Source organism: Corvus brachyrhynchos, unplaced genomic scaffold (genome assembly GCF_000691975.1).
Source record: "Corvus brachyrhynchos isolate BGI_N302 unplaced genomic scaffold, ASM69197v1 scaffold117, whole genome shotgun sequence".
In the NCBI taxonomy this organism is placed as follows: Eukaryota; Metazoa; Chordata; class Aves; order Passeriformes; family Corvidae; genus Corvus; species Corvus brachyrhynchos.
The window spans coordinates 941,333-957,278 of record NW_008238833.1 but is presented as its reverse complement, the minus strand read 5'-3'; the positions used below and the strand labels follow the sequence as shown (position 1 = coordinate 957,278).

Genomic DNA, 15,946 nt, shown 5'->3' with positions numbered 1-15,946 from the left:
AGGGATGGAGCTGGTGCTGTTTTTTCCCTCTGTGGGCAGGAGGCTGCTGCGCTTCCCCGGGGTCGGGTCTCTCCTGCTGGGGTGTCCCTGCTGCTGCGGGTGGCTGTGGGGTGACGGAGCAGGAAGGCAGGCGTGGGCTCTGCTCGGCTGCGGCACAGCCGCTCTCTCTTGCAGGCCTTTAGTCAGAGCAGGAGGTGCCACCCGCACCAGGCTCTCGGTAAATCCGTGCGCAGCCAAAGCAGTGCCCCTGCCCTTGGTACCTAAGGTGGAGGGATCTGGGAGATGGGCAGCACAGGTAAGCGTTGCTGGAAGGGCAGGCGCGGCACCCGCTTGGGAGCTGCCTTTCAGCGCGGTGCCGTGCCCACGCCAGGCCTTGTCCTCTTTAGGAGGAAATTTCCTGGGGCGTGTTGAGCGTTTGTGGTTTTGCCATCATGGCTTTTTCTGAAAGCTTGACTTTGCGGGTTGAATGGCTTGTAATGCCATGTGGGTAATATTCAAGGTCCTTAAGCCATGGAAGCCAAAAGGAGATTTTTGTGTTCTTTCCACCCTCCACGGGCTATCAGTGAAATTTTAATTTTGTGATTGAAAAGCACATCCTGCTTGGGCCTTGTGTTTGATGAAGGAGGTTGCAGTAGGGTAGCAAGAGCAGGCACTGAGAGACTGATAGGGCTGGTGATGTGGGAGGCCCTGGTGTTGTGGTAGAGCCTGGGAGCAGGGTGACCTGATGGCTGCTGAAGGTTGTTCTGTCCCATTCTGGCTGCCCTTGCCATGCACAAGTTGCAGGATCAGAGGATAACTTGGGTTGAACAGTTCTCAGCATCCCTGAGTCCAGCCTCCTGCTCATACTAGAGACAGCTTTAAGATCAGATCAGACTGCTTTTGGCTTTTACCCGGTTTGGTCTTGAAAACTTACAAAGGTGAAGCGCACACAGCCTCTCTGGGCAGCCCATCAGCATCTCCTGTATATCTTCCACTGGCACTGGTGGCACTGGGCATGCTTTTTTGGTCCTGCAGAGCAGTCTCTCCCCAGTCTCTTCACACAGGCATGGTGCTCCAGCTACACTATCCCTGAACTCCCTCTAGCTCCCTGGAGACTTAACTGCACTGTGGGGCTAATACCTGCATGCAGTACTCCAGAAATGCTCCTCTGAAAGCTGAGTACAGGGGGATCCTTCCCTGGATCTCCTGGTTCTGCCTCTGTTCTTAGAGCCCAAGATGCCAGTGGCCACTTTGTTGCCGGCATCTCCAAACTCCCATGGTTGGCTTTTACCCCGCTGCTCCTCAGACAGGCACTTGGGTTTCTTCATTCTTGGGTCCTTCCTGACTTCTGACTTTCATTTCACCCTTCTTCATCAAATTCTTCTGCTCTCTGTACTGGTTTCACTGTGCAGTTCTACCAGTGCCCTGCCAGATGCCAGCAGGCCTCTTTCGCCCTTACTTAACTGACCCATTATATTCTTCTTTTTATCTCTGCATCAGCTCAGGCAACTTGGACCCATCTGGTGGAGGTCATTTACTGTGAGAGGCCTATGGACACTAAAGAGAGCTTAACTCAGAAGAGCCAGTGGCTACAAGGAAGCTCCTGTTGAGCCTCTCGGCAGCATGCCCTGCGCAGATGGAACCATGGGGAAATTGAGATGATAAATCTGTTTCTGTTGAGCATGCACAAGGCTGTGTCCTCCAAGTCCTGGAAAGGCCCAGACTCTTAAGAGATTTCTTGGGATGTAAAAAAAGCTTATTCAAAAGCTTTCAGAATCTCAAGTCTCTGCTTGAACATCTAGAACCCATAGAAGAAAGCTAGCCACTTGGGGGGGGTTTAATGTACTCCAAACATAATACAGGTATTTGAAATAGATTAATGTTTTTCATCTGTAATTATTAATAAAAAGACCCTCATCTTGAGTTGGTGTATGCTGTAAAACTTTTTAGTTGAAATGGTTCAAGATTAGGGCAAACTTACAAGAAAATAAAACAAGGTTCTTGTAATGAGAGATGCCTGGTGACCTTCAGAATGTTTATTATCAGCTTACCTTGGCAATCTAGTGATGCATATGCACAAATAAATAATTGTCTATTAATGGGACAGTAGATTGATTTTCATCAGGTTTTTTTTTCATTAAAGCTGTACTGCAATCTGATTTTATACATCAGAATAATTCTCTGAAACTAATTGGACTATTTGTATGCATTGAAATATACTTATTTTAATTTCTGTGATTGTGATCTAACAGCTAGACCAGCTTCAAATTGTAACCTATGACACATTTTCACCAAATGATTTTGTTTAAAAGAAGTTAGCGTTGGGAATGATGTGAGGAACACAATGAATCATGAGGATGCTGTCATCAGTTTTTATAATCCATTTTATTTAAAAGAATCAAAACCCAAAAAATGACTCAAAGGTCACTCATCTCAGAATCACCATTACCTAGCCTTGTGAAGCCTTACTGAGTTATACTTACTGAATTGTTTTATGCAAGATTTAGAAGACTTGGAAAGATGCTAGTGATGCTGGTATGAAATACATACAGCAGGGCATTCTTTGGGTTGTCTCAGCTCCAGGTTGGAAGTGTTATTATTTCTACAGGTGCTTAAGATCTAGCTCCTCAAGTAGACATGCTTGATAGGGTTTACTTGTACATAAGGCTGCTCACATCCAGATAAGTGCCTTGAAGAACATTATAGGTTTGTCTTTTAGGAATGCACATGAGCTGTGGCAATAAGGGCATTTGACAGTGAAAGTTGCTTTGATATTTAAATAGACCCTTGTAACGTGCAATACCTGTGGTCCTTGAGGAAGACATAGGAATAATTAAACAAATGTTACCTACTTTCTGTCCCAACTAGAAAAACATTGAAAAACTCCTAATGAGACTTACAGTGTAGTTGTTTGTACAGGGTAAAAAATCGCCAGCTCTCTGTGAAAATACCGAGTTAGTTTCAGATGAGCAGGTCACAGCTAATTAACTCGGCTGCCCTCACAGTTGTGCTGAAACAGCTATTCTGCTTTTCAAGTCTCAGCTGTCTCACCCAGTGCTGGCTTTGTGCAGCACAGCACTGGGTTCTGCAGCTCTCTGTGGTTTCCAAGGGTCAGTACTTAGCATGGACATTCCCCTCCCATCCTGTTCTCATGGAAGACACATGACCATGAGCCAGCTACTCATAAAGAGCTGTGGTGGTATTTGACTAGCAACTTGCAAGACGTGCTTGTGTGTCTGCAGTGTCTGTTCAGAAACAACCTGTGAGACAGAAGAAGGAGTGAGGTAAAACACTGATTCATATGTTTGATGAGCTACAATATGGTTATGTCCAGAAGAACAAGCTTTTCTCAATGTTATGGACTGCTATTATATCTCTAGAATGGCCTGAGGATCCTGGGTGAGTGAGTGATAAACACAGTTCAGCTCTGCTAGTTATTCAGACTTCTTCCAAGACCATTCTTAAAATGAATTTGTGGGTGGGTTTGTTGTATTGTTGATTTTGCAAATTTGAGGTTGCATCCAGACCCTCTGACCCTTGGAATTCAAAGGAATAGCCAAAAAATTTCTACCACAATCTTTTCCTTTCATGAAGGAAAAGCCAGATGGAGTCATGTATGATTTTAGCAGAACACATGACTTTAGGGAAAAAAAGTGGTGGCAAACTTCAGATATTTACTTTTCATTAAATGTGTTTAGGCATTTTGTTCATGCAGTCTATGTGGTTATGTCCTGTCGTTTCTGAATGAGCTTGCATCTCTGTATTCCTCAGGAAAAGCATATCACAGTTCAGTCTGAACAATGGTCCAGTAAGATATCTAAGAGGCTTTCTGTTAGGTCTGCTGAAGATAATAATAATAATAATTTGTATTGCCTGTGCAAAAGTGTGGAGGTGATTGTACTGTAAAAAAACTGTTATAGGAGATGTCAGTGCTATTTCAACATCAGTATAAAATGAGAGGAAGATAAGGCAGTGGGTAGATGTTTCCCACCAGCATGACTGTAGCAATGCTTGATGTTACTGCTTTTTTTGTTGCTTGTTATCACCTTTCTTCTGGTGTTTATCATCCACAGAGGTCTGCAGACATGGTGGATCCTATGCACTGCACTTTTACTGAAGCATATGAGAACAATCATGCTCCTTGTCTTTATGTTTGCAGGGATAAATCTGAAAATGTAAACTCAGTGTAAATCAATGCAGCAAGGTCTGTTGAACCAATAACTCCATGAGGTATGAACTCCCCCCTTGTCTCAAATAAGGCCCTGTCAATACCTGGTCTGATTTAAGGCTGTGTTGAAGGAATTCTTTCCCCATGGGTGAGAGTGATGCTGGAATGAGTTGGGTCTGTGAGCTGTTGGCTGAGGAGGGCTTTAGCTGTAGCACCACATTGCTACCAGATGTATGAGCTTTGCTGATTGAGTTGTTTTGTGATGAGTCATTGAAGTTAGAGTTTGAAAGGGAAGATTTTTGCCAGTTTTGGTGTTCGGTGAGATGCTGTCATTTTCCTCATGGGCTTTGAGAGCATTTCTTGCATTTGATTTCTTGTAAGTGCAAAGCAGGATTTCTCAGGAGTTGTTACCATTAAAGACAAGTATGTTGCTGGATGAGTGTTGATAATGAACTGGTTTTGCATCTCAGGAACTTAACACTATGCCTAGAACCAATTAGCAACTCCAGAGCAGTTCATTATCATTGATTTTAATAAATGAGTGGTAATTTCTAGCGCTTACTTGCAACTGAAATCTGTTCTGAGACGGGTGGCTTTCTTGTGTATTGTGAAGATAAATAGCACTTTTGTCTGCATATAGATTTGCAAAATGAGAAGAATCTTTTTAATAGTCTCAGGGTTTGGGCCAGAAAATAATGAAAATACCATTTAGTGAAAAAGACTTTAGAGCTTTTAATTTATAGCTGCGCACTTGTGAAGATAAACCATTGCCTCTAAAGAATTCACAGATCGCTTTTAGTAGCAATCTTTACTATGCACATTTCTGCTCCTGCATTCAGCAGAAACCATTTCTACTTATCTCAGAGTGTGAGACCTTCAGTCTTAAAAGTTTTCCTCTATCAGGCACATGCACATCTCTTTGTCCCAGTTCTGCCCATTCAATAAAATGCTTTTTATTGATGACAAAAATGTATGTGTTTAAGTATATTTTTCATCCGAGAATATAAAATACAACTGACACTCACCTGTTCATTGTATTGTAATTAAGACTACATTGGTGTTTAAAGGCCTCACAGGAATTTGCAGTATCATAGTTCTAGCTGCTGTACAGATGGCAATGCTTTCTGTGTTGAAGAGATGGGGACCAGCTATTTAATTGTGCCTAAGCCAGGACTACTCTATTTTTAATAATGCCTGGTGGGTAATTTTACTAAGCTCTTGGATGTGCAGTTGAATGCCAAGACTCCTTGCTGAGAGATTGGGCACAGAGTGAGATAATCCAAGGACGAGATGAGAAACTGCAGTGGAGACATGAGGCAAGATCTGACAACTGGTGAGGAATGAAGCTAGGCTCAGAACATGACTCTCTTGGGTCCTATCAAGCACTGCCTTCTCTGAAGAGGGAGGGTAATGCTATGTTGACTAGCAATCTGTTTGCTAGACAGCTCTGAGTTGTACACGTAGTTCCTTAACTGCAGGCTATCCATAGCAGAGGTGCAATTACAGAGCCTGAATTTTTAGATTGAAGATGACCTGACAATCTCAAATTACAGAATTCCTATCTGTAGCCCTGATAGGTTAACACCTGTCTTGAACATATTTTGTTACCTATTTCTGATGTTTATCATCTCCCTTCCTTTGCTAATTCTTTCACACCTCATGTATACAGGCAAGAACTGCATTTGGAAAGGTCATAATACCTCTTTAATGGCTCAGCAGATCGATTGTCCACATCTTTTTCATTAATCTTTTCCTGATGACCTGCTTTACTGATACTGGTTTTTCAGTGCTGGGGGTATCAGCAGTGTAAAAAGAGACCTGATCCATACACCAAAGAGCTTTTGTTGACTCAGGAGTTGGACTCAGTGATCCTTGTGGGTCCCTTCCAGCTCAGGATATTGTGTGTTACCAGAAAGCTTAGTCAAGGAAAACAAACAACAGGCCTTCATTAGAAATGAAAGAAACAGTCCGGAGGTCACCTTGATACATGGCTGTTATGTACAAGTGTAGTTGTAATACAGCACATGAAAAAGTCTTTTTATTTGTCCGTGGGAAGCCCATTCCACCATGAGGAAGAATGTGACAGGAAGGGAAAGGAGTGCTTGGTTTGTAGAGGTGTCTGGGATAACCCAGGGAAGTGAGAATACAGGAGAGACACTGTCACAGTAATTACCCCATCTTCATTTTTAACTGAAATAACATCTGGCTCTTTTATTGCCCCAATAACTGGGAGCTAATTGAAGGAAAAAATCAATGAAAGACAACAAAATATCAGTGGAACTTTTCAAGTATTTGCTTTTCCCTTTCCTGCCATCCGTAGTTACTTTTGCCACAGCATGTTCTCACTCAGTAATTTTCCAGTGATTTCAAGGTAGCTCTTTTCTTTGTTTCTCTCTTGCTTCTCTGCTCCATTAATTCTTTGCCGTTGCTTTCTAAACCCTGATATATTTGATGAAGAGAAAGTGTTAGCAGTTTTTGAGTCCATAATCTTTTCAAGGTGATTTTCTAGTAATTTTGTTAGCTCTGTACAAATGCTCCCACTTTACAGATCTGGCTTCTGTAGTCTTCTGGCCACAGCTCCAGAATCATTAATGCTGGGTCACCCAATGATTCAAATTTGATCTGGGTCAGGTGTGGGTGTGTGATCATATTTCTGCTGAACTATTTGGAAAAACTGGAGTTTATGGGGTTTTTTCTTTGTTCTGGGAAGACTGGCAACACCTGTTTAGAATAAAACCATATTTTTATCTGGATTTATTTACTGTGATGTAGAGACTACGTGTCCGTACAAAGTGTTACACACAAGACCTTGTTCACAGGCAAAAAGGCAGTGCGTTTTCATATAGCAAAGAATTTATTCTTAGTGTAACTGAATTTTTGGAAGTCTAACCATGATTAGTCCAGATGCAATTATTACAGAAAAAGAAAGAATAATAATGCAGTTAAAACTGTCATACATTAAGTTCTCGGTTTCTACCCCTCTTTCTGGTGTTACGTTCACCCATCTTCTGTTCCTCTGGGTGCCAAAACTGCTGATTTTATTTATTATCTGGTAGTAGTGGATGTTAGAGCAAATTGTCAGCAACTGGAGTCCTTTGCTGGGAGAATATGAGGTTCATCATGTTGACTCTTTTCTTTCTTCACTGTAGGATGCACCTGGGGTCATTTCAGTGTGTTTTTTCTTCATTGGCCTGCAGTTCCACACTGCATCTGAGTTTTTGCTATATATAATTGCATTTATGGGTATTAAACACAATTTCTTTGTTCTCCTTGTTACCTCTGAAGCCAGTTTTGTCCAGCTCCAGCTCTGCATTTCTTTCATTGATCATTGGTGAGTTGTTTATGGCCATGGTCTCAGGTGCCAAGCCTGTGCCCCATTTCTCATCCTGTGCCTCTACTCTTCCATGCCATGTCCTGTGTCTCCACTTCTCCAGTCCTCTGCTGTGGTACCAGGCTGTTGTATTTCTCTCTACAAAGTTACTACATTAGTGGTAAATATTCTATATAGAATAGCTAGCTGCTTTTTACTGCTGTCTGTGCAAAACTGTGGTTGTATCACACACAAACAGAAATAAAACAGAGGGGATATACATACCTGGCCAGTTACAGAAATTGCAGTCACACCTAAGCCAGTTCAACCAAAGCTACAAGCAGGCCAAGAAAAGTTAAGGCAAAGCAAAAGTGACAAGTTCTGAGGCCTTGAAAATTCACTACAAGGCTTATGACCTATGAAGAACAATGGCAATACTGAATGACAGGACTGAAGTTAACCCAACTATTTTTTTCTGTACAAAATATAACTGCTGGCGTGAGTATACCTCTGATCATTGCTTGGTGTTTTGTGATCAAAGTATTTGTTGCATTTTTACCCCGGTACAAAATGCACTAATACATGAATTACTGAGCTGAACCATGGCCTCATTTGTACCTTCTGCCTTTAGTGAAAATAAAGCATTTGTGCTGTTTTTATTGCTGTGTTAATAAATCCTATTGTTGACTTCAGTTGATATCACTGCTCAATGGTCTTCTCGAAGAGAAGGATTGTACACATTGGTAATAGGACTGCCCTCATGAACAGGTTCAGCTAAATCTGCCCATGAAAGGGCTGGAGGCTGGGAGTGAGTTGGTTGCACTTGTGAGATTGAAGGGCCTGTCTGCCTGCTGTGGAGAGCAGATGCTGAAGGTAAGGGCAGGTCACTGGGACCTGTAGTACCAGAGATGAACTGCTGAAGGATGGCTGTCAAAATCAGTATTTAACCAGCAGATGGATGCCTTTAGCAAATGCAAAGTGATCAGCATCTTACCTGTAAGTAGAACCTCTCTGAAAAGAAATGAAAAATGTGGGATCTTCTGCCCGTATTTTACCCAAGCCGACTTTTGGGGAAGACTGTTCTTGAAAATTCAGGCTGTGTCTTCCAGTCTGAGAATGGATACCTCACTCCCACACTGAAAATGAACCCCCACACCTTATGAGGGAGTACTTCCCAAGTCTTTTTCCTCGAAGGTGAAGCAACATGCTAGCAGAGTAGTCATTAAATACCAGGGTGTGAGAAGGAGGATGTGGTGGGTCTGTTGGTGGATGTGCTCAGGACTTGTGCCAGCAGAGCAGTCTTGGGCCTTCAGTATTCCCACCTGTTTGGGTATAGCTTCTGCTGATCACTGCTGCCTCCAGCACCACAAAGAGACAGAATTCATCTTTTTTTGCTAGAACATACTCTGATTCTAGACTCCACATTCTCTTTCCACTTTCTGCTTCCACCTTTCATAAAGAAAAATACAAGCATCCTGCATGAGATTTTTCTCATCTGGTTGGGTTGATACAAAGTTCTGGTAGTCTCTGGGTTGGTGGGGTTTGTTTTGTTTTGTTGTGGGTTTTTTTTGTAGACAATGAGGAAGAATGAGTCATCTCAGTTTCTCCACGGTGGCTCTAAGTAGAGCCTACAGTGAGTAATTCAGATGTGACCACCTACACAGAGCTCTCTCCCCATCGTTGTGGTAAGGGCAAAGAGAGCATTGAATTTGGGTTGTTCTCAACTCCAAAAAAAGAAGGAACTATTTCTTAATTCACAGCATTCCTCTTTTTTACATGTTAACTAAATATATTTGCAACTGAGAAGAGAGCAGAGATTTGTAGTCTGGTTTCCTAAGTCCCATTTCTCCATGTATGTGTGTATATCTGTCTACTTTATTGACTAATAATTTTTGTAACATTTGGACAGTTTAGCCATGCTTGACAGAGGAGTGAAAATAGTAACTTATGACAAGTTTTGCATTTAAGCAAAAATGGAGATAGGAAGGGAGGGCACGTCAGTTCTTCCATTACAGAAAAAGTTTGTTTCATTTCCAACAGAAGGGAATACCTAGATAACAAGGATGTCATGAATATGTGCAGATTGTTTTGGACAAGGCTTCTCTCTCAAGTTGGAGAAATATGTTATATTCTCTCATTTTTGCATTTCCTTCTTTCCCTTTGCTTTCTCTGGTGTCTGCAAAAGGCTGTGTTCAGTTAAACAAAGCAAATACAAACTACTCTGCCACAAGACACTGATCTTCAGGAAACCAGGGTAGGATCTCATTCAGGTTGCTCTATCTCCATGGGAAATAGGTATCTAAAACCTCCCTACCCTCAGTGGATTCAATACACTCCACAAGTAATCCAGCAGAGATCAGTGTCCACTCCAGGAGGGCTGAATTGTTTTCTAAACTCCACTGCCTGGATTTCCGTTGGCTAAGCAGAAGTAGAGACACCCATGTTATCCACCAGCCAGAGGCGAACCATTCTGACCTCATTGGTCCTATTCCTTTTTGAGTTAGTTGGTTTTTCACATACACTGATTTCTGCTTGAGGAAGCAGAAGTGGCAGGAGGAAGTGGCTGTGGGTGATCTTAGATTAGCCCTCATTTCAGATGAATGAGCACTGATGTACAGAAAATCCTCAGATGAGCTCGCATAGTTTGTGTTCCTCATTTCATTGCAAGGCAGAAGAATTTGAAAGACCTTTGTTTTCAACATGTACCCTGGAAGTTCTTCCTCATGTTGAGATGGAACTTCTTGTATTTTAGTTTATGGCCATTGCTCCTCATCCTATCACTCGGCACTACCAAAATGAGTCTGGCACCATCCTCTTGGCATCCACCTTGGAGATAATGATGAGATTCCCTTCTCAGTCTTCACTTCTCACACAAATGCTCTGTTTTTGAAAACATCCTGTGTTGTCTTAGGTTGAATTTCTGGAAATAAAGCCCCTAAATTGTCAAATACTTGTCTGACTTGAGCCTTGAGATTTTGCTAGGGACCAATTTCATGCAGGGGCTGAACTATCAAGAGAATAAAGGTGTTCCCAGACTGTTTTTTTCTGAGCTGAATGTGACAGAGCACATGGCTGCGTAGTGTCTGTGAAAGCTTAGCAAGGTGTTACAGTTTTGCTAGGTGATACAAGACTCTCCATATTGGCTATATTTATACATCCTTTCCACCTTCTTTTGATTTTCCCAGGACGGAACAAGTAATGTCGTTGATTAGTAAATCGCTGGTATTTTTAATTCCTGTGGGTGTTAGGTTTATTGGGGTGAGGGGGTTGTGTAGTATGTGTTTTAAAGAAAATCAGAAAGTTTAACAATATGTGTTACGCTCTAACTAAGGTGTTTCTTAAATAGGAACATAGGAAGGAAGCTAAAGAAAAACTGAGAGAGCACATGAACTGTGAGAAGAACACGTATATTTGGTTAATATATACACAATTTGTTCTTAGTAAGTAACTAGAAATTGAGGCACTGCCAGAACACAAATCATAAAAGAGAAGTTATATCCATCTTTTTATTCAGTTCTTATTTCTGTCCTAAGGTAAGTACTTACTAATGTAATTTTTGTTTCTCTTTCTTTCCTTGATCAAGTTAATAGATTTTTCCTAAAAAATAAAAATAAAAATTAACAACCAAATAAAAGATTTGATATTCTGTGTTTCCATTTCTTTAATTTCTCTTTGCTCTCCGGTTCTGGACTAGTTTTTGCAACTTAGCGTGGGAATGTCTGAATTTGCAACAAAATCCTGATCGTTTTTTACTTGTCTGTCTTTCTCTGGCTTGATGAGTTTTTAAAGGAAGGGTGTCAGTGTTTAGAGGGTAGATATAAATATTGACTAACTGCAAGGGTGTTTTTGAATTGTATGTAGGATTTCCATCATGGCTTTTGTCTTCATTCAAAGTGCTTGTGGAGACAGTTAAATGTTGCCAGCTCTCTTTCTCCTATGGGGTGCAGTGGGAAATCCACGTTTGCTCTGATGTAGGAAATAGCAGCACCACCCAGGTGTCTTAGTTCTCTGCCACAAGACATCCTGAGCCCTGGAATCAGCATTTTCCACAGGCAGGGCTAAGAGACAGTGGGTGTTCTTGCAGCACCGGGAAACACTTGAAGTTGGATTTGTGAGTTCCCTTTTTGCCAGAGCAGTCATGCAGCGTGGAGATTCCCTTGGCAGAGGCGGCCGCTGGGTGGGGCTGTCTGGGGGAGAAGGCTGCAGGTCAGGACATGTGCTGGTTCATCACGGCCCAAGAGATCTCTTGCCAGACATCTTGTCAATCAGCGATCTCCCTGATGGCTTTCTGTCTGTCCCTGTGCAGCACTGCTTCAGCCATCTGAAGCCTGAGGTGCTGGAATGTCTTCACCTCAGACATATTTTTTTGACCTAGAAATAGTTTTTCAGGGCAGGCAAGATCTTCTTCACTTCTAGTTTAGTCCTGCCCTCTGCAGCATCTGATATTTGAAAACAAAGGCTCTGGCTTCTTCTGAACAATAACAGGGATGCCAAAAAGCATAACAATGACCCAGTGTGTAGGAAGGCACAGAGAAGAGCAGGTGGGAGCACTGTTCTAGCAGACAACCTTGTTTATGTTGACAGTAAAACAGGGTTGTGTTTTGAACCTCTCTTCATCTTACAGTCTTAATTTATTTTCAATGCTAAGGGCCTGTGCTGGTGATTGGAAGCCCCTAAGCTTTGGAGTACAGACCCAGATGTGTGCACCATCCCTAGGAAGTCTGTCAAACCTTCCTCCCAAGGCCTAGGGTAGTAGAGCCAGACAGACAGGGCTGCCTTTGAATTGTGTGTCACCTGGGGAAGGTGGGGTGACTGCCTTGCCCACAACTCCCTGCTCAAACTCCTAATGCTGCAAGCAGAAGTGCTTGTACTGAGGTGGATTTTACAATCCAAACATTTCCATTAGGAACTGGAATCAGACCAAAATACTGGGTTATCAGCCTGTTTGCAGAAGTTAGTAACTAACTTTGGACTCTCTGGATATGGGCTGAAATTAAATGGGTGGAACAGAGTCAAAATGTCAGTTCCCTGTGGAAGTCTAAAAACTTCTTGAATTTTTTTTTTTTTCTTCTTTTCTCTTCTAGCTGAGCATCATACCATACCAGCTGGGAGCTTGTTAGAAACCAAACCTCCCTCTTTTCCTCTCATGAATACAGATCATTTTGTAGTTATCTTTCTTGTGCTGATCAGACAATATTGATTCAGGGGTCTCATAGCTCCTGTTCTTCCTGGTTTTTGCCTTCTGGATTGTTGACTCACAAGAGCATGATACTGTGGGCTCCTTGCTGTTATTAATTACATGATGCATATTGATTTGTCTTTGGGCGTTGGTCTTTATTCTTGGAATCTTGCAAATATTTTAAACAATCAGCCTATTGTTTAGCCAGTGCTCTACAAACACTGTAGGCCTTTTGTGAATTTCAGTTTAAAAAAAATAATAAAAGAATGACTAATGGAGCACAAACAGTGCTTGTGACACTGTAGTCCATTGTGTAACTATTGAGAGCAAAATTTGCATTCCTAGAAAAGCTTGTTCACGGTCAAAATATAGGACATTCTCTTTATGGCTCATGGGAAAAGATGTACTGTATATTCAGCTCAGGATGCTACTTGGAAGGATCAACTTTTAAAAAATGTCATTTTCTTCCCTTGGAACATTGAAGTCAGACTGAGACCCAGCTTTGCTTGGCAACAGAAGTGACTTTTTCATTCAGGCAAGTGGCATGGGGGGGCTATTTTAGGTTTGTCCCATACATGCACCATGATTTATTTGCTAAAATGGCTTCTCTTTAAGATGATGGCAAACTCTGACATGATGGCCCTTTCGAATAGCGAAAATACATTATTATATAAGTGTCTGCCTTCTCTGAATGCCAGAGGCAGCCTGGCAGTTGGTGCTTTTCTTTCCTTCAAAAGTGTATTTGTTTATCGCTTTTAGTTCTTCCCCTCTGAGGTTGTCAAGCAGAGGTTAAAGTGCGATCTTTAAATGTTTAGAAAAATTGTAAGTTCCAGTCAGCTCACCTGAAACTAATAGCTGTCTGTCCTGCATGTGCCTAGAAAGATGGTACTGGGTGCTCAGAGGGGTAAGGCTGCATCTCATACATGCTGTGGGTAGTTTCCTGTGGCATTTGTCCAGGTAGGATTAGCCTGTTTTGACTTTCTATTTTGCTGTGAAGAATTAAGATCCAGTCACTGCTCACTGGAGATAGCACTCCTTTGTCTGTCAGCAAAATCTCTTTGGGAAAGCAGTTGCCTGTTACAGTGGGCACATGTAGTGGCAATTACTGTGTGATTCCTGTCCTGGGAGGGATGGTGTTAAAATGCTAAAACTTAATTTACAGCAGCAGGGCCTGTTCTGGCCCCATGGCAGAGTGGAAGCCAGCATAGAGTGCCCAGCTCCTGCTGCAAGGCTCTGGTTCTGTCAGAACTGAGCTTTCAAGTGCTTGCCTGGAGAGGGGTGTGTGAGGGACTTCTGAGGACCCTTAGGAGTATGTGTGTATACACAGATAAGGACTATGGGGACCACTTAGCCTTAGCACAGATCCACGGAGCTGCTGCAAATGGGAGAGTCTGATGTGGGCAACAGCTGGGTGTCCCAGGCCAGTTCAGCCAGTACTGGCTAGGACAGAGTCATATTCATGGGGAACAAGCACCAGTTTGTCTCCCTCTGCTCTGAGGTGACCCAGGAGGTTTTCCAGTATTACTTTTTTCTTCTCTTGAAGAAGCAGGAGTATTGGAAGTATTGAGGGAGTGTTGTCAGTCTGAGCTTGGGAAGTGAGCGGGGAGTGCTCAATACCTCTGCAGCATTATACTTTTAAGAGAACTGCCCAAGTGCTACAAGTGCTTCTGTTCATGGCCCTGCTGTAAATTCAAATCAATTGGACCCTGCTCTCTTGGCATCTGAAGCTTCCAAATGAAATTGTATTTACCACTCATCATCATTAATTTGCAGTTTTCACCTTGATTAATTTTTAGGAATGCACATAATGAGAAACTTTTAAAAAAACAGGAAGAGAGGAAATGGAAATTTGCCCTCTACAGTGTTTTTCTCATTTATGACCTCTGTGCCTGAAACTGTATTGCTCAGTGGTGCATTTTGTCACCTGTTTTCCATGTCAGTTCAGTGACTATTGAAACAAAATATTCTGTTTGATACAAAAGAAATGGTGTGAGCAGCTCATGCCAATTAATGTCTGAGTAATTGGCACACCTTTGCAAGCAATTTGAAGCAGCTGCTTGTTGTACTGACAGGGAAAAAATATTCATAAAGAAGGTGCTGGAAAGGTGACTTTATCATCACTGACTACTGGTTTTGGTTGTGTTATTTATAGGAGTGAGCCAGGTTAGTATTTTAAGACATTGGTATAAAAAAATAGGTGTCCTCAAGGCCTATGCATGTATTGTAAATAAAATGGGCATATTTTCCAGAGGTGTGTTTCTCATCTGTTCCATCAATTTTTTGTAGAGTTCTGGGTGTTAAATTCATATGCATATTCCTGCTTCTGGATTTAGGAGGGGAGCTTTAGGAATCAGAACGTAATCTTTTTTCTTCCTTTTTATGGTCTCTGTTTTGTTTTTATTTTGGTGTGGGGGTTTTTTTTGTTTGTTTTTTTAGACAATATCTTGTTTTGAAGCAAGATAAAAGTCTCTTTTTAACTTTTCAGTCTGAGCAAGTGTCATAGAACCATAGAATGGTTCGGGTTGAAAGGGATCTTAAGGATCATCTAGTTACAACCCCCCTGCCGTGGGCAGAGACATCTTCCACTAGACCAGGTTGCTCAAAGTCCCATCCAACCTGGCTTTGAACACTTCCAGGAATGCAACATCCACAACTTCTCTGGGCAACCTGTGCCAGTGCCTCACCACTCTCATCGTACCCAGTTCCTTTCTGCATAGGATTTACTTGTCTTTGGGAAGGTGTATATAGTTTATATTCTTGCTGATCAGAAGTTTAGTAGAATGACTATATGTATACTTTATGTTTCTGCTGAACACAATGAGGAACACCTCTAAGAGCTTGCTCAGAAATGACCATTCTCAGTAATTACAGGCTGAGATGGTTTAGCCAGATCACACCTCATATTCATTTTGTGGCTTTTGTCTAAGGTTTTGCCGGAAGTTATTGTCCGGTTTTAAGTGATGCATGAAATTGGTTGTTGTGACATTTTTCATGAGTCACAAGACTAAGAGAAGAGGTTATACAGAGTGGTCATCCTTCGGCCTGGTGTTCACAGAAGGCTCTTCATAGAGAAGTTTTTCTTAGCTCTGGAGTGTGGAGACAGCAAAGTAAAATATCCTGTGTTTGGAGTATGAAGAATGTTGTATTAAGTTCCCTACAGCAGGGGTAAGGATACAGGTAGGAGAGCTCAGTCCTGCAGAAATGGTGCATTTGTCTGCATCAGGTTAAAACTTCAGGGCCTCACGGTTTGATTCTGGCAATTTCTTTGCATCTTTGTGCTTATCTTCTACCTGACTTGGGTTCACTGTCA

The 15,946-nt window shown here is 42.0% G+C and overlaps 1 protein-coding gene and 1 long non-coding RNA gene across 2 annotated transcripts in view; both read left to right on the top strand.

Moving 5' to 3' along the window:
• The first annotated feature begins 6 nt into the window (after positions 1-6).
• LOC108447638 lies at positions 7-1,991 on the top strand. The gene is made up of 2 exons (XR_001863301.1): positions 7-295; positions 1,480-1,991. It is a non-coding gene; the product is annotated as an uncharacterized LOC108447638 (long non-coding RNA).
• A 1,254-nt stretch (positions 1,992-3,245) lies between these two features.
• The window catches only part of MTMR2 (myotubularin related protein 2), a 59,977-nt gene continuing 47,276 nt past the window's right edge, over positions 3,246-15,946 (top strand). The window contains exon 1 of the mRNA XM_008636784.2: positions 3,246-3,263. The gene's annotated coding sequence lies outside the window, so the exon portion shown is untranslated. The remainder of the gene's footprint in view (positions 3,264-15,946) is intronic.